This window comes from Melospiza melodia, chromosome 8 (genome assembly GCF_035770615.1).
Source record: "Melospiza melodia melodia isolate bMelMel2 chromosome 8, bMelMel2.pri, whole genome shotgun sequence".
NCBI lineage: Eukaryota > Metazoa > Chordata > Aves > Passeriformes > Passerellidae > Melospiza > Melospiza melodia.
In genome coordinates this window covers 33,101,490-33,118,703 of record NC_086201.1, presented here as the reverse complement: position 1 = coordinate 33,118,703, position 17,214 = coordinate 33,101,490, and the positions used below count along the sequence as shown (strand labels likewise).

Genomic DNA, 17,214 nt, shown 5'->3' with positions numbered 1-17,214 from the left:
TGGATTAATGGACACTGCATTCCTGCAGTCTGACTAGGAGCCAGAGTCTGCACCCCAAGCCTTCAGCCATGACAAATCAGATAATTACACTGTGGCTGAAACAAAAACCAGCCACAAACCACACCGAGCAGCTTGGTCAGCAGTGGATGTGTGAAATGCCACAACTGATGCAGACTGTAGGAACGGCCTGCAGGCAGTAGTGGGCAAAATAATGGAAGAGTTTCCCACCTCTGACTAGAACAATTCACTAAGCACTTACTCAAAAGGAGCCACAGAGCTCTCTCTTTAAAGACATATCTACTCCTCCACAGGAGGGAAACGATTGCCATTGCGATTAAGAGACCACCTAAACTGTATCTCATTGAAGGTGAGAACAGAATTAATTTCCCCGTGAAAGATCAATCACCCTCTCCACAACATCATCCATGTTTGGAGCGCTAGGCATCCTTTAGGCTTTAAAAGCAGCAGCTCCATGAGGAAAAATCTACCAGGCAGAGAGAGGAGAGAGATAGCATGAACATGAGCTATGCCAGAAACCCTGGATACCACCATCTCAAAAGGAAAATGTAAACTCAGTTGATACAAGGGGAATAAAACAGACCTTTGATATAGCTTCAGTGGAGCAGGCAGGTCTCCCAATCCTTCACTTGCATTTTTACACAACATTCATAGCTGCTCTCTCCATTTTGAATGTTATGTGTAATGTGTGCCCTTGCAGCTGTACTTTCACCTGCCATGGGTTAAGCATCACAGATGACAGAAGGTTCCACCAGAGGAGAGAACAAACCCATGCACCAGGGATGGGTAGCAGGGATACCATAAAGACAGAGATATCCTGTCTAAATCACACAGGCTGCATTGCACCACCCAGGCTGGGGGAGGCACAAACATCTTCCAGTGACACCAGAGGCTCTCAGCCATGCAAAAACATACAAAAAAGTGTATTTACTTGAACTTAGAACTTCCCATGCGGAGACTGTCATAACCCCTACCAGGCAAGATTCCAAAAGAGACTTTTTAGATCGCTGCCAGCCATATTTTGGTGAAGAATTCTAAGGAGCATCTATCACAGGTAATTTCACTAGGGTCAAGAGAATTACCTTGACTTACCCCACCTCCAAATCTGTACCCACTGATTGACTGCAGCTTCCATGTCAACCCCTTCCTGCTCCTGCACGTGTACAGAACTGACTCCCACCAACTTCCATGGGTTGTACACCACACAGGCAAAACATGAGCAAATGTTCTGCATACTCAGAAAACCATGGGGCATCTTGTACAGGAGGGTGAGACGTGGTGCAAAGAGATATGAGAAGAGGACTGAGCTGATAACAACAGTCAGACTGACATTAGCCATGGCTGATCTCTATGCAGCCCACTTTCACACTGATGACCCACAACACAGTGTCTGTGCCACTTTAGGCCAGCAGGACCAGCTCAGACAGCCCCTTGGCTCAATGGTATAATTTTCTATTGCTTTTCCTCCTCTCCTTCTCCCTTTCTTTCTGTTTTTCCTCCTCTCTTTCCTCTTCTTCTCTTTCATGATCCCAGTGACTCTGGGATCATGCCCCCACAGAGTTCCAAATAGGAGAAGAATAATGCTTATGATCATTCAAACCTCCCACTGACAAAGGAACTCTGTGTTTAAGAAAAAGCTTGATTTATCCTTCATAGGCATGGATTTACCAGGAGATTAGTAACATTAGGAATTTTAAATGAAGAGATTTCCCTCTTATTATCTATAGGCTGCTAAGACCATGATTGTTTCACGTCTTCTATGGATTATTGTTAATTTATTTTTTTCTGGCAATTTGTCTTCTTCTATCAGGCATTACCTGCATAGAATTTGCTAAAGTTGATCAAGGGATGAAGAATTTCATGCACAAATGGAAGTGCTTTCAAGATTATTTCACTCAAAAAGAGGTTTCCTTCCTCATACAATTGTGGTGTAATACAGATATTTCTACAATCACAAGGATTTTTAGAAAGGCAGAGCAATTTGGTGGTTAAGGCACTGAGATCCAAGATTAGAATTAGTCCAGGACTCTGCTGCTCACCTGGCACTATTACCTTGAACTTTTGAATAAACCAGCCCATGCCTCAGTCCTCCCATCTGTAAAATACACACTACAACATTCACATGGCGTGTAACTTGCCTATTTGTGCTGCAAACCCTTCAGGGCAAGAGCTCTCTCTTCCATATGGGCAAGGATGCTCAGGCTCCCAACCAAAGCCTTTGGATCCAGCTTTCAGAAAGTTTTGCTCAAGGAAGGACATTTATCAGACACAGCATCGGCCTGAAGGCCACACAACAAACCTGAAGCCACAAAAAGGAGACTCAAAAGGAAGGACTGCAACACTGGCCAGTGACACCAGAGCACACAGGGGAAACAGAGGGATCTGGGGCACTGTGTGCCTGCTTGACAGCTCTGGGGACAGAGCTGTCCCTGAACTCTGGCTGCCAAACAGCTCCAGTCCCTGGGTGCCTCAAAGCTCAGCTCAGGCCCCTGGTGCTGATGCAAGGGAACTTGACCCTTAAAACCCTCCATCATCAGCCAGGACTGACAGAACAGCCACAGTTTAAAATTTGGATGTGAAGTCTCTGATGAAGGTTGCAGCCTACAAACTACATTAAGCAGTCTCCTGCTGTTGGTATTATCATAAAAACAATCAGAAATGTAGATTCTTATTTCAACTCCATAGAGCTGCTGGCCTGACCAACTGGCTTGTCTCTAAATGACTTCTTTCCCAGATACTCCACAGCACTTCCCACATCTTTCCTCCAGGAATCTATATAAAGCTTGCTGCATTCCTTCTTCTGATGGATGCTCATTTCTAAAAATACTTGTACAAAGAACTGCCTTTGGTAGGAATTAAAAATGTGACACAATATAGTCCCAGAATTCATTTAAGAAAACATAAAGCACAAGGGGTATGCATCAAGTCCCTGATACCAATCTGCCTCCATATATAAAAAACAGGTCCTTCAGATTTCTCCCTGATGTCAAACCAGTATTATAAACTGCCTGGTTGGTTCTGCTGCTCACCTTAGCTGAAAATACAGCTGAACACACAAATTCCTTAATTTTCTTACACTACTTGTGCTCCTGTTTCCTGTCTCTGCCTGTCTGCTGTGTCTATCCACACTCATAATTGTCAGTCACTGTGGCCAATTTCTACCATGTTTGATAGAAGATTCTAAGCTCCTACCAACCACCATAGGAAATGCACAGATGGATAAAGAGAGAGAGAAGATAAATGCCTCTACAAAGGAAAAAAAAAAACAACAAGGAGAAGAGTTCAGCCTGTATTTCTCCTGTCTGGCAGTGTCCTGGTGGTCTGTGCAGTAGATGCAGAGCTCACATGCAGCCACAGCACATATTCTTTCTGGCCAAACTAACTGTCTAAGCACAGACAAGTTAAGGATGAAACAGGAGCTGAAATTTGCTGAGAAAATGCAAAGAAAAGTCAAGAAATCCTAAAGGTCCAAGGAGTAAATGGAGATAATTCAGTGAAGAATGAGAGAAAGCAACACAGGTAAGGCAAAGTGGGTATGAAAGAAATAATCAGAGGCTGGGAATCTGAAAGATCACAGTAGAGTGTGGGAATCCTCCCCAGGGAACCAAGAAGATGAGAAAACCAGCCGTACATGGTACCACAGGAAGGGAATACAGGGGCTGGAGAAGTGGGGTAGAGATTGTTTGTAGAGTAGTGATAAACATCACAAGCTCTAAGCAGAGAGCCAGCACTGGATGCCACCCCACACTGACAAATAACATCCGTTATTTTTATTTCAAAACCAGTTCAATTGGCAACACCATTTCCAGCACTGAGCTGAACTCAAACCAAGAAAAAGTCCTGACTTCAGGCATTTCAAAGTACAGATCTACTCTGGAAGGTCTAGATACATTTCAGACTTCAAGAGAAGGCACTTTCATGACTTTATCAAATCTTCCTCACTCAGGCCAGAAAGAAATAGGTTTTCTCATCTTTATTTGATGGTTTTACTGCTAGCTGGAAGCCAGTTATCTGAACATTCAGAACCTAGGGGAAAAAAGGGGCAGCAGGGTGATCCAATTCTGTTTGAAGGCCAACATTTACATTAGTTTTAAGTGGAGCTGAACTACTTTGTCCATTACTGTTGCTTCCTACAGTGAACAATTTGCAGAAATAGAGCTGCATTACTAACTAGACTTTCGCTGTATTAGGGAAAACATACTAAAACAGCAGAGACAAACAAGAGGTGAAGCTGACCTCCTTTTTTTACAACTCTCTATACACTGGATTTTAAATTGAAACACCCCTCAAGTAACATAGGATTTGATCCCTTGTAAGCTGTATATCCTATGAGGATACAATTTCCCAGCATGAATTATGGAGTCTCTAAGGTACTAATTACACTGGCAAATAGTGTCCCACCAGTGTGTCCTTTCTGGCTGCCCACAGCTCCATGTCTCAGTAGAGATTTCACTCCTTGGGGTCTGCACCAACTCTGCTGTTTGAGCACACAGCATCTAGCACAACAGTGATCTAATCCAGACTTGGACACCTAGTCACTAATATTATGATAGCTACAGCAATGAATCATGTAGCATTAAGAAGAATCACAGCAAAAGCTGTTGTACACAGTATTTAGTTCCCAGGCATGCCACCATTATTAACCTCAGACTCAAAATTCTGTTGTGTCTATTTCTGTTTTCAGCACAGAGTGGATGTTCTTATCATTTTTAGCAGCCAAACTGATGCAAGAGTAACTGTATAAAAAGCAAAACATTTTTTCTTGCCCTAAAGAAGTCACAACTGAAAATAAGAATACCAGGGAGCTGTTATTAAGAGAATGGTGCAGGAAACTCACAGAGATGCAGGTAAGTGCAACATTAGGAATTAGTCATTGAAGCAGGACTCCTGATCAAAGTGCCTTGCAGTTTATCCCCTATTTCCCACACAGACATGGCAAACAGCAGAACAACCAGCAATCTTACAGTAATGTCCTGAAGTCTTCTGATGTAAAATTCAAGGATGATTTGGAAAAGAACAAAGAGACAAGCCATGAGAGGATCTCACTTCTCACATCATGACCTCACTTGAACATTAATTGCATGGTGTATTACACCCTCCTCCCTGTATAATCATTCCAGCTGTCCAAAATGTCATGGCTAGAGACTGGACTGGATTAAAACTTCCAGCTTCAGAAGGGCCCAAAGTCTCAGAGGGATAAACAACAAGAGAGGAAAAAAATTATTTATCTTAAAGATGACAACTACAGTATTTTTTGGTCATTATTATGAAAGGTTTTATCACCTATGATGGAAAAAAAATGAGGATTCGAACATCTGTTCTTCTCATAAGTGGCAAACCTGTGCCTCTCAAACTTCTCTCATGGAGAATGCTCACAGCACTTCCATTATTCCCACTACCTCTTTCAAAAGCATATTTGCCATCACAACTGCTTAACTACACTTAAAGAAGGCTTAACTCTGAGTGTCAGGCTCCCTAACACTGAACTTACAGGCAGTGCTGCTTAGGAACTTGTGACTTGCATTACAAAGCTATTTACAGGTATTAAGTGTGAACAGGATCATTTTCCCCCCATTTGCTTTGCAGGCAGCACTGACCTCCAGCTCCCCCCTCAGTGAGAGACAGGGGCACATCCCTGGGTGCTGCATCCTGGTCCTGACACCAGCCAAAACCAGATGTTCCTCAGGAAAGTTCAAGAGAACGTGGCAGGAGAACTAGGGTGTTTTTAGACAGCAGCAGGGTTTGCTGGAAGATGAACAAGGGACGTGTCAGACCACTGGAGGAGGCAGGTGATTCAAGGCCTTTGTGAGCCCCTGTAGAAAAAGGGCTGATGTGCACCACTCAGCAAGGACTTTTGAAAACTGAAACGGTCATTTTTACAAGCGTGAGCAATTTCTTTTTCATATAGCTGTAAAGCTATAATCCTTAGCAAGATGATTAATTCTCAAAAAGGATGTACACAGCAAAAATTCAACTGCCTTTAGAAGAGATGAGTTTCTATTCCATGGTGTTTTCTTTCCCTCCATGTCAGCCGGGGGACAAAACTCACAATTGTGAGAATTCAGCACTAGCACACTGAACTGGTTCCTGAGCTGCAAGAGGGATTATGGTGACTTGACTGCTGGGGATGCAGAAACAACTGCAGTAAGGGTTCTCAAAACCAAAATGCAGCTCAGCAACTCTCCATCACTTCCTTCATTCTGCCCCTCCACAAAGTCACTTGAGTACTGCACAGAAATGGAAAAGTTCTGTGTTGGGCTTGCCTGCTGACCCTGACAAAGGAATCAAGCATAAGCTGCAACACACAGGACACAGTTTCCTTTCCTTGAAATGAAACTCTGTGGCCCATCACAACAGAGGGGAAAGGAAGGATGGCATTTCCCTCTTCCTCTCCCCTCCTGGTGTCTCTGGCCCACCTCTTGCATCCCAAGAGTTGGGAAGAGGTTCACTGAAAAGCTGCAGCAAGTCAGGTAACGTGCCTGTCAATTTCTGCCTGAATTGCTTTGCTTCTTGGCTGTAAACAGGTTTTAAGCATCTACTAGTGACTCAGTCTGCTACACAGCAGTATTACTAACACCAGCACCGTCATCACCATGATTTGACAGTAACAAAGGACATTCTGTGTCCTTCCCACTGCTTAACGATCACGTCTCGAACCTTTCAAAATGTAGCAAATTCTACCTTTGCTAGTTCACAGATACAAGTAACAGATTATTCAAAACAGGTTGTGTTCAAAACAGGTGTTTGCAAAGGAATGAATGCACAGATAATGGCTATTAAGACAATCAGAAGAAAGAAGGGAAAAGAAGTTGATTACAAAACTGATCGCAGCCCTCCTTTCAAAGGAGGAAAGAGGAGGATTAATGCTAAGTGATAAACACAAAGAAGGAAATTCCAAAGGGTAGTTTGGTACAAGGATCTTTTGTAAGTTTGACCTGGAAGCTGAAAGTTTCTTCCAAGTGAGATTGCAGAACAGCCTGCTGGTTGGTAGGAGACTATTTTTAAGAGAAAGGCTGATGAAGGAGGAATGGACGCCACACTGGCTGTGACATAAGTGTGCCAAAAGCCTCCTTCAGCCCCATATCAGAACCACCCAGAGGGGATGCCTCATTGCAGCCCTCCCAGTGCCAGGCAGGAGACACTCAAGCCAACTGCATGGGAAAAGAAAAGAGAAAACAACACCAATAACGCCACTAAGCTCCGCCTTGCTCTCTGCCAACCTGCCAACTTTCCCTAGTGCTACAACAACCACTGAAAAAAACAAACAAACAAACACACATACAAAAAACCCCAAAGTTAGCAAAATAAAAAAAAAACACTAGAATTTTTTTCTCCTCAGAAACCAAACCAACAATTCTTCTGCAGCTACTACAAGACTACAAGAAACCCTTCTAGTGAGTATCAATTCATATCTCTTTTCTAAAAACTGTTCAATCATTCCTCACTGACATCTTTCTGTATAATTTCTGTTAATTTTCAATCACTGATGAGAGAAATTTCTAAGCCTGAAACCCAAGCTATAGTGTACGTATGCTCTTTACAACATCCATCTAAGATGAGCCTCTCTCTAAAGAGGTTCCAGCCTAATTGAACAAAGTATCAGTACACAAATGCTCTCCCTGAGTGCACTCCATGCTCAGCTTGACCTCCTGCTGCCCTCAAGGCTCTGTTCCAGATGGCTGCTGCCAAGCTCCATCCCCATCTCCGTGCCTCCCCTTCTGAGCATTAGGAGGTTCACAGCAGAAAAAGAAATTCAAACAATGCTTACACTCAAAAGGTTACTCTAAATTACCTGTAATTTCAATGTGGCAGAGCCTTACAAGGCTGTTAAAAGCTCCTGCTTACTCCAGATGAGTAAATGGTCTTGGCACCTTCATGTTTTGGGGTCCCTTCAGAGAGACAGCTCACACACAGAAAAGCTCGTGCCAGAGGGAGATGCTGAGTTTGTTCACAATGCACAGGGAACCACAGGGCCCAGGAATCACAGAGCACAGGGACCAGCATGAGGAGTCACTGCAGCAGCCCCAGAAGCAAAACCACAGTACCAGAGAATGCTGCAACTCTCCCAAAGCTGAGTCCTCAGCTCCAAATGCTGCACACAGGCTGTACTGGCATCCCAGCCCAGAGAGCTTTATCACCCATTCCTGATGCCCTCTGTGCCACATTCCTGATTCTGTTATTCCTCCTCCCCATCCAGCAGCCCAGCCTTGGGGATGCTCTCACACAGGGAGGGGGCAAACACATCTCCTTTTGCTGACCCCCACCTCCTTTGTCACAGCTTTCCCTGTCCCACACCTGTGATCCATTATTTCCACTGCAAATTCTCACTGCTACTTTTAGTCACAGAGACACAAAGGAAGCAGGAGAGACAGCAATTCTCACAAGATCTTACACCTGTATTTTATTTTCTAACCCTGTGAAGAAAATGCTATTTCTGATCTACGGCTGTTTCTCTCTCTTTTCATTTCAGACTTGCCAACTTCCTTAACTGTTTGTGGTTTCTGAGCAGCATCAAGAGGCTATGGATAAACTCTTTATTCCAAGAGCCATCATTTAGGTCTGTCAGTTAAGGGAGGGATCTGCAGAGACAATTTAAGCTGTGCACAGCAGACAACTGAGAACTTACTTTATCACTACTGGAACATTATCAACAGTGAAATGGCAACTGCAATAAAAACTGCCTGGTACTTTAAGTCTTACAGGCTAATTTAATCCTTCATTTAGTACTTGCACTGCTGCAGGGGTATTCTGAGGCCATGGGAAAATTCCTGAAGCGTGCAGGATCACTGCTTATGGTGCCCCTCCTGTCTGGCAGAGGCTGGCAGGAGCCTGCAGGGTGCTGGATGTGCTGGCAGCCTCCAGGAGCAAAGGGAGCCTGATGGGAGCCAATGCCAGGGCTGGGGTGGCTCCTGCCCTCCCACAGTTTGAGGCCCAGAAGGCAAATGGCTCCTTCCAGAACTGCTGGGGTGCCTGTGCTCCGCTGTCCAGGAGGAGAAGCAGCACTGAAATTCTGCAAGAAGCACCTTAACCCTCAGGCACATCACATGTCTCAAAGAGAGACTGGCACGAACACATTTTTTGTGTCCCCACAGCCCGTGTCAGGCCTGTGGTGCCATGGCTTGTGAGAGAGAAAAGTTCACATATGGAAAATCAACTTATGTGCCTGCTTTTTACAGCCTACAAATGCTGAGAGCCCAATTTGATTCTCTATTTCGATTTCCTTCAAGTTCATAAATCCAGGAGAGACTGCATGCAGAAGTAAACTAGGGGCTGGTTGGGAAATTGATAGATTACAGGCTTATAAGAGCTCAAGTCCAAAAGCAGCCTTGTACCCAATACATACAAAGAGAAGTGCACATGTGCATGTCCACACAAATCCTACACCATACACTATTACCTTTTTTCATCCTGTAGTATCAGCTTGCCTTCCTTTAAACCTGTGCTTGATCCTTCAATTTTTTCATTTTTAAGTATCTTGGCAGCCTCAGAAGCATGGCAGTGACTACTCAAGAAGAATACAGGAGATTGATTTTGCTCACTGTTCAAGCATGATCTCACAGAAATGTGTCCTGAACTGCTATAACCCAACACCTTCCTTTTTATTAGTGACAAGGCAAAGTAGGTACTTTTACCCCCTGAATAAAACTTTCATGCTCATGCATTTCTTTGATCCAACCCAATCATTTTTGATTTTGGAGATCTGGAATCATTGTGCTTGTGATTACTCTGACAAATCATTCTCATCTTTTCTGTGGTACAACTCAGTGCAGCAGCAGGATGAGACAAACCAGAGCAGAGTGCAGGAGCAGTGTCACCTCTCTCAGGTGCTCTGCCTTTGTATCATCACCATCTTAGGCCCTTTCCACCCAGGGCTGTAAGCAGGTTCTTGCTAAGCCAAAAGTGAGACAGCTGCTTTGACAATGCATACTGTGGCTCCCATCAGATGCAGGAGGCTTTCTGAAAAAAATCTACTTAAAATACTCCTATTTTCTAAAAGTAGGACTAATGCAAAAACAGGAAGTAGCCCCAAAAAAATTAAATTAAGCATTCCAGGAACTAGAGAAGCTTTCTCAAGCCTTCTTATTTTGTTGAAGCAGCCTGCTTGTTAAACTATGCCAACAAGTTAAAAGGTCATACCTGGGTAAGCAGATGATGGGATGCTGAGTCTGACTGTAAAATAAGGGAAACCCTCTGTTCCTATAAAGAAATAGAAAAACATGCTCACTAGTCTCTATGCAGCAAATGTAGCATAAACTCAACATTGTAAGGGACTATAAAATGTCCTTACATCTCATGTGTACATTTCTGTCCATGCCTTTCCCTCTCAGTTTTATTTCCCAAGACTCATTAATTCAGATTCCCTGTTATGTCCAGCCTGCTTTGGGACCACCAAGGAGCTGCTTACTCCCTAGGCCAGCACTAAAAAAATCTGGCACTGACTCCAAAAACCTGTCTATCAGGGAAGGGAAATGGAGCACAGCACAATTCCAGCCAGACTCCCTCCAGACTGGGAGAACTGTCAGAGCTGCTCTATGCAGACTCTGCTGCAGGGCAGTCCCAAGCAGGAATGAGGGAAGTGGAGGAAAATGGTTGCTGAGATGCACAGAAAGTAATGGAAGAAGAGTAAGAGTCCCTCACTGACTTTCCAGTATGACACTTCAAAACAGCTGAAGATACCAAGGCAGGGAATTACTACAGTTTCTTCTTTAAACTGTATCTTATGCCAGAATTGTAGCAGAGGGTCTTAAGTATAGCTGGGATAAGTAAGAAAGATTCCCACATATGTTAGTGCCCTCTTTAATGAGAGAGGGCAGTAAATGTAGATAGCCTGCTGAAACAGTCTCTGCATGCTCCACCATCCATCCTCTCTCCTTTCTCTAAGTCTGACCAGATGACACTGAGGAAAACATTCCAGACAGAAACCCAAGTGTCTCCCATCAGGGTGAAAGGGAGGGGATCTCCTAACACCATGTCCTAGAGTATCCCCAAGGATTATGAAGCCAGCTAGTACTATCACCTGTATTTAAGGCTGCAGCTTCTCATGCCAAGACACTTGTACATTTTTTTACTTTAGTTGTTCAGAAATTAATTCCCTGTACAGGGTATCTGACTCAAGGTAATGCTTTTGTTTGAGAGTTCACTGTTTTAAAGCTTCAGCAAGAATAGGGCAGGCAGTGCCAGGAGCTAGAGTAGTAAGAAACATAGAACTAAACCAAATTAAAAAGAAGGATAGAAGGTAATGACAAAAAGTAAGATGTAAGTGTGAAATCAGAGAGAATCATAATGCATACTCAGAAAGGCAACTAACCTTAAGCTAGAGAGCAGTTCAGGTTCCTTTTATTTCCTGGACTTTGTCATTGAATTAGTCACCTTGTCTGCACCACATCACTGGCATGGGATTGTGCCAACTACAGCTTTCCACCAGTTTGCCCAGTTAACATCCAACAAGAACAGAAAGATTTTGCTGTCCTGAAGGAGGAAGGTTTCATATGGTTCTGACAGCAAATAAATGAAAAATTTGCAATGGAATAAATTCCACCTTACTGCAGAGGCTGCCAGCTGAGTGCACCATTCACTTATGAGCAATAATTAGTTACAGTAAATGAGCTGTGTGGAACTGAGGCTCCAGCCAGCATCAACTCCACCAACCACACGACAAACATGAATGTTAAAATAAGCTAATTAAATTTTCCCTGGCTCAGCAGAAAGATCAATGCTCTTGACAGGCAAGGGTTCAGCACGTGGCATCCCAATCCCAGCCCTCTGATGTGCCAACACTGCCACATAAAGCCACAGAGCCAGAACCAGAAGAGGTGGAGCACCCCTCTGGGGAGGACAAGGAGACAGAGGCACTCAACAGGGATTTACCAAGAAGGATGGAGACACCTGCTACTCATATGCCAGATGGTCAGATGGCATTTTTTAACAAAAACAAACTCGGCTTTGCCCTTTCATTATCTATTCTACCACCATTAAATATGTGTCACAGCAGTCTGCTGAAGGTCCACTGCATTAAATGTGATTTCAGTCACCAGCAGAATACCAAAAATACCAGACAAAATACAGATGCCAGAAATGGGCAGCATTTTTGCTGGCCCACGAATTTTCTGGATTCAGGCTGTTATCACCATTTCCACCTCTTGCTGGGGAAGAGGGAAGGGAAGAAAATGAGATGATTCAAGAGTTCTTCTGCTGGAGAACAGCAGAGACACCCACAACTCCACGTTCAGGGCATTTAAACAAAAAGTAAGAAGTTAACATTTAAGTGCCTAGTCAGAATGTGGCACCAGATACATAAATGGGGTTTTCCACCTCCTGTAAGCACCATCTAATAATCACAGTGCAGAATGTATCAAGAAGGGTTTCTTTTTGTTTGCATTTCTCCCAAACCCTGTTGCTTGAGACAAAAATCCAGAAGAACCTGTCCCAATAAGGAATTACTTGAAACTGGCAGTGTCTTTAGAAAAGCTCTGTGCTCAGATGAAGAGACATGCTGGTTTATTGATGCCCTAGAGGCAGGATGGCAGGGGATGGCACTCTGGCTGCTCCAAGTGACACTTTCCACAAGGGACAGGGCACAATACAGATAAGCTGGTTTTTTCACTCCTAACGGGAAGCTGTGACTAATATCTTCTATCTTAGATATGGAAACCTATGTCAGGACATGCAAGCTCATGACAATGAAGAAAACTTGAAGTCTTATCCACAAATACAGCCTGGTAAGTGCATTCAGCACATTTTCTGCCACTGAAGTACATCAGACAGATTTCTCTGTTGATGCAGACTAACCAAGGGCTGACAGCTCTAGGCTGGATGCAATGTGACCTAGCACCAAAGAGTCAAGGAAACCTGCTCATTCTGGCTTTGCCATTTGTCTGTGGATCAAGCATGCTACTTCCTCTGCTATATCCAGTAGGGATTGCCTTTTCTTCTTTTGGTAAACACTTTGACTTCTACCTACAAAAACTGAAAGAAAAAACCCAGTGTGCATACACATGCACAACAGAGGACTGAGGTTCTATTTTATGCACAAGGTATTTGTAACTATTCTTCATAAATGTGCACTTACTCCTACTTCTCCTCTTATGGAACTCTTAAAACCAACAGGATTGATAAATTCATACATTGTACTAATTTTAAAAAATGCATCTGTCTTTCTCAGGAGCTGCTTTCCTTTCTCATTTCAGGATTTGTGTATGTTCAAATACTTCTGTATGACCTACCCAACAACACAGTTGTTTTGCAGAGTCACTTATAATGAAAATTGTAAGGACTAAGTACATTCTTTTCCTAAGCTGTTCCACTTGTTCTCCTGAGAAAGGAGCTGTGCTGTTATCCTGAAGAGTCAGCCCATCTACCCAAGGCCCTGACTCTGCCTTGCAGAGATATCTAGATAGATATCTATTAGCTTCAGCAATCTGCCTGCAGAAATGCACATTTAAGGTTATTAACTCTGCAGTCTGGGAGCTTGCCTTTTGCTATATATACCTCAAGAGCAACATACACACTATGATAAAAGCCTAAATTGCCACAAATTACTTTTCAGCATTTAGTGCTTTGCCCAACAATGCTGCAAATGGATGCAATCTATTACCACCAAACCTTTCCCCACAGCTTCTTCCTTTTACACTCCACACTCTCCTCCTCCTTCCTACTTTCCATGTCCCTATGCTTTCCCCTTGGCAGCAGAAGCTTAAAATAACAGATATCTTTCAAAGGGATGCAAAAAACCAATCTGGTTATCTGCAGGATAGAATTCACTACACATTTATTATTATTCAGTTTCCAAAGTGCTACAAAATGAAGGTCAAATATATCTGAACCTCATCTAAGGTTGATGCAGAGAGCAAATGTCTTTAAACCACTCCAGCTAAAGGAGGCAAAGCAGAGGCCAGGTTGTGCTGCTGTAAATCACTGACCACGAGCAGAAGCCGGCAGCTTACTGTCGTTGTAGATGTGGCCTGAAATTCAGGAAGGACTGCAGTAGATGTCTCAGCTTGAGAATCAGGATTCCAGAGCCACGCTGACTATGGAAAAAACTGTACTGAGATTTTCACCACCAGTATGAGTTGGCTTTGGGCAGCACATAACTCAGTCCTTCCCCCACTCCTGGAACATGCTGCTTCTGAAAGCCAGTTTAGCTTGTTCCCTTTTGACCAAGCTGATTTAGAAAAGCTTTAAATGATTCAAGAACAAGCAATGCTGACAGTACCATCACAAATTTATTTATTCCAAAAACTACTGCACTGCATCTGCGTTGAAATGGATTACTCCCAACACTTAATTTCCATTGCTTGCCTGGTGACTCATTTTAACTACAACATCCACACCAAATCTTTCAATAGTTAAAAGAAAATTTTAAAACCTTGCAAATTGAGAGAGATCTATTCATGGGGAAAAACATGTAGAGAAGACAAAGCCTGGCTTGGTTATGACTCTGAGGAGGAGACAGGGAAGACGAAAAGCTGTCTCAGCATCCAAGAATCTTGGCTAAGTGGGGCCTGAAATACACAGCAGACAGGAGACACTGTTCAATCATTTATAGAAATCAAGGTTAGCAGTGTCAGCACATTTGGCCTGAGAGGAAACAGTTTCCTGATCCTCTTGACGCAGAAGTAACTGGGCTGCATTAGTGGCTGCCACTAAGTAAGGATTAAAGAATGGAAACAGAGAAGAACAAGGATAGCAAAGGATAAAATGAGCATGCCAATATTTTCACAGCTTGTGTTCAGCAGCCCAGCTACAACCCCAAGGGGTTTTTTACAGGAATCTCAGAGACAGAAACAACTGCTACATTTGATGGAAATATATGGTGCCTGGGTTTTACAAATGGTGTTTCTAATAGTTTATCTGATTTTGTAACTAGCAGGGAAGGAAATCGTTCTGATGACAATTACCACTGAGGCATTTTGTTGTGTTTACTGGCACAGAGCTGTCATTAACACTCCACTTCTCTTAACCACAGCTTACTCCCCCTGTAGTTATTGAAGATAGGTCTGGGGGCTGTTTTCCTGGTCTTGTCAATTTGAATTTTAATACATACTGCTTGAAAGATGTACCACCTGCTATTTTATATCTATAATTTATTGTATAATGAGTTCCTATAAATCCTTATGATAGCTTAAGAGACTTGCAAGATGGATTGCTGGCCTGTTTTTTTATCAGTTTGTCAGCAAAGCAGAGAGAGTCCCTGAGTTCCTCTTGTCACCCACTGTGGCCACAGATCAGCCATCTCCCTCCACTGAAGGATCTTACCTCCAGAAAAAAAGGCTGTTTGCTAATGAAGATGCTGGACAGCAATTTACTGCAGTCTTTGCATTTGCTTTAGGAGGCCTCAGCAATTTCAGACACCCATGAAATGGCTGTATGAGCACAAGCTATATCTTCACATGCTGGAGAGGAAAAGCTCACTAGAGATTCTGGACAGGGACTCTCTAATAGTCATTTAGTAAAACAGAGACCAACAACTCTACAAGTTGGTATCCAAGAGAAAATATTTATTTAAGATCCAGGAGTGAGAAATACTCCACCTATCAGGGACATGCCATCCTCACCTCAATATCACACACATAGCAGATATGTTTTCATACTTTGGTCCAGCACCACAAAAAGGAGTTCCCACTGGAAGCTGGAGACTTTTAAATTTGGGACTTTACATTCCCCTTACCTCTCAGAGCCAAGATAATGAAAAACACTACTAAGAAGTTTTAACAAGTTATTACAATTTCATTCTTTTTTTTTTTTCAGTGAACAGCAAATACAAAAGAATAACCAATTTCAAAATAGAGGTATTGTACTGTATGCATCTTATTAAACTCTGCTTTTAACCTGTCTTTGGACTAACAGCACTTTCTAAAAACCCCCTAGCCCCGAGTTAGCTCATGGATGCAAATCCAAGAGTGTGGGTGGAAATCAGGCTGTTCCCAGGCAGAGTTCATGCAACAAATAAAGCCAGGACGTGCCAAGATTGCAAAGGGCTTTCACTCATGAGTGACAGACACAATCAACAGAGAAAATCAGCCACTGCCTTTCATCTCCTTACAAACACCTTGACAGCCAGGCTGGTGCAAACCAGCAAGTGTAAGAGTCTTTCCCTCAGTCATCACAGTAATTCAGAGGGAGGAAAAAGGCAGGGAGGAGAGGACACAAGAAAAGGACCTGAGGAGCTGGGATGAAGTGTCAGGACAAAGCATCACAATGAGACTGACAGCTGGCCAGAGCCACTTCAGCTTTGCTAAGCATGGATTTCAGGATGCTGCACAAGCCTGGCAGGAGCACACACGACAGACTGGCCTCAGGTCTGTGCTGCCCCACTCCAGGGACACATTTCAGCTCAGCAGCCCCCAGTGAGGGCATTTTCTCAGCTGCTGCTTTGAGCCCTCCTCCCAGAGCCCAAGGACACTCACCACAGAAGGGAAGCAGCAAATGCTGCTCCGTGCTAAGCTCGCTGCTGCTTTGGCTTCCAGGCTCTTGTGTCCAAAATTAAAGGTGTGTTTCCTTCCCCTGCAGCACCCAGGACTGTAACACAGCTACAGCCCATGCACAGGGTGGAGGTGAACAGACAAGGGAGATCAAACAACCACCTTCCAAAGAACAGCACAGGAGCCCTTTGCCTTACTGACAGGGCAAGTCTTATGCCAGTAAGAAATTAAGGACATGAGGATATGAGACAGGGTTAGAAAGCAAGAACTGCTGCACTAGTTTGGGTCCATTCTCTCTCTTGTTTGAGTATTCTTTTTTGACATACCAGTTCTGTTTATCCTGAAGATTTTCCTGTCCAGGCAGATAGAAAATTTCCTCAATACATCCTTATAACCCAAGAGTCAACTTGGTATATCAGATGGAAATACAAAATAATACACAATAAAATATATATCGCTTTTTTGGCTGGGGATGAGTTTATTTTTCTTATCATCCATGTGATATTACACAATTTACTGGTGTCAATAAAACTTCAGATGATTCTCCTGAAAAAGTGAAAATCCCCTTTGACAGGATTGTAGACTGAGAGACTTTCTGTGGGTAACAAAGCAGGTTCCTGCCTGAGACAGGACCAAAACCAAGGTCTCCCAGCTCCTGCACCTAATGATAAGGTTGAACACACATTTCCAGCACAGCCATGGTGTAACAACGGTGTGAAGCCCTATAATCCTGCAGTAACCAAGTGCAGCCTTTTCCCAGTGTGCCAGTGAAAAT

General features: G+C 43.3%; 1 protein-coding gene across 19 annotated transcripts in view; it reads right to left on the bottom strand.

Moving 5' to 3' along the window:
* Positions 1-17,214, bottom strand: part of MAP2 (microtubule associated protein 2) — a 219,263-nt gene that overhangs the window by 88,951 nt on the left and 113,098 nt on the right. Inside the window, exon 4 of one of the 19 annotated variants that reach the window (XM_063162605.1) lies at positions 10,156-10,215. The exons of the other annotated variants lie outside the window; for them this stretch is intronic. The gene's annotated coding sequence lies outside the window, so the exon portion shown is untranslated. The remainder of the gene's footprint in view (positions 1-10,155; positions 10,216-17,214) is intronic. 19 annotated transcript variants of the gene reach the window in all.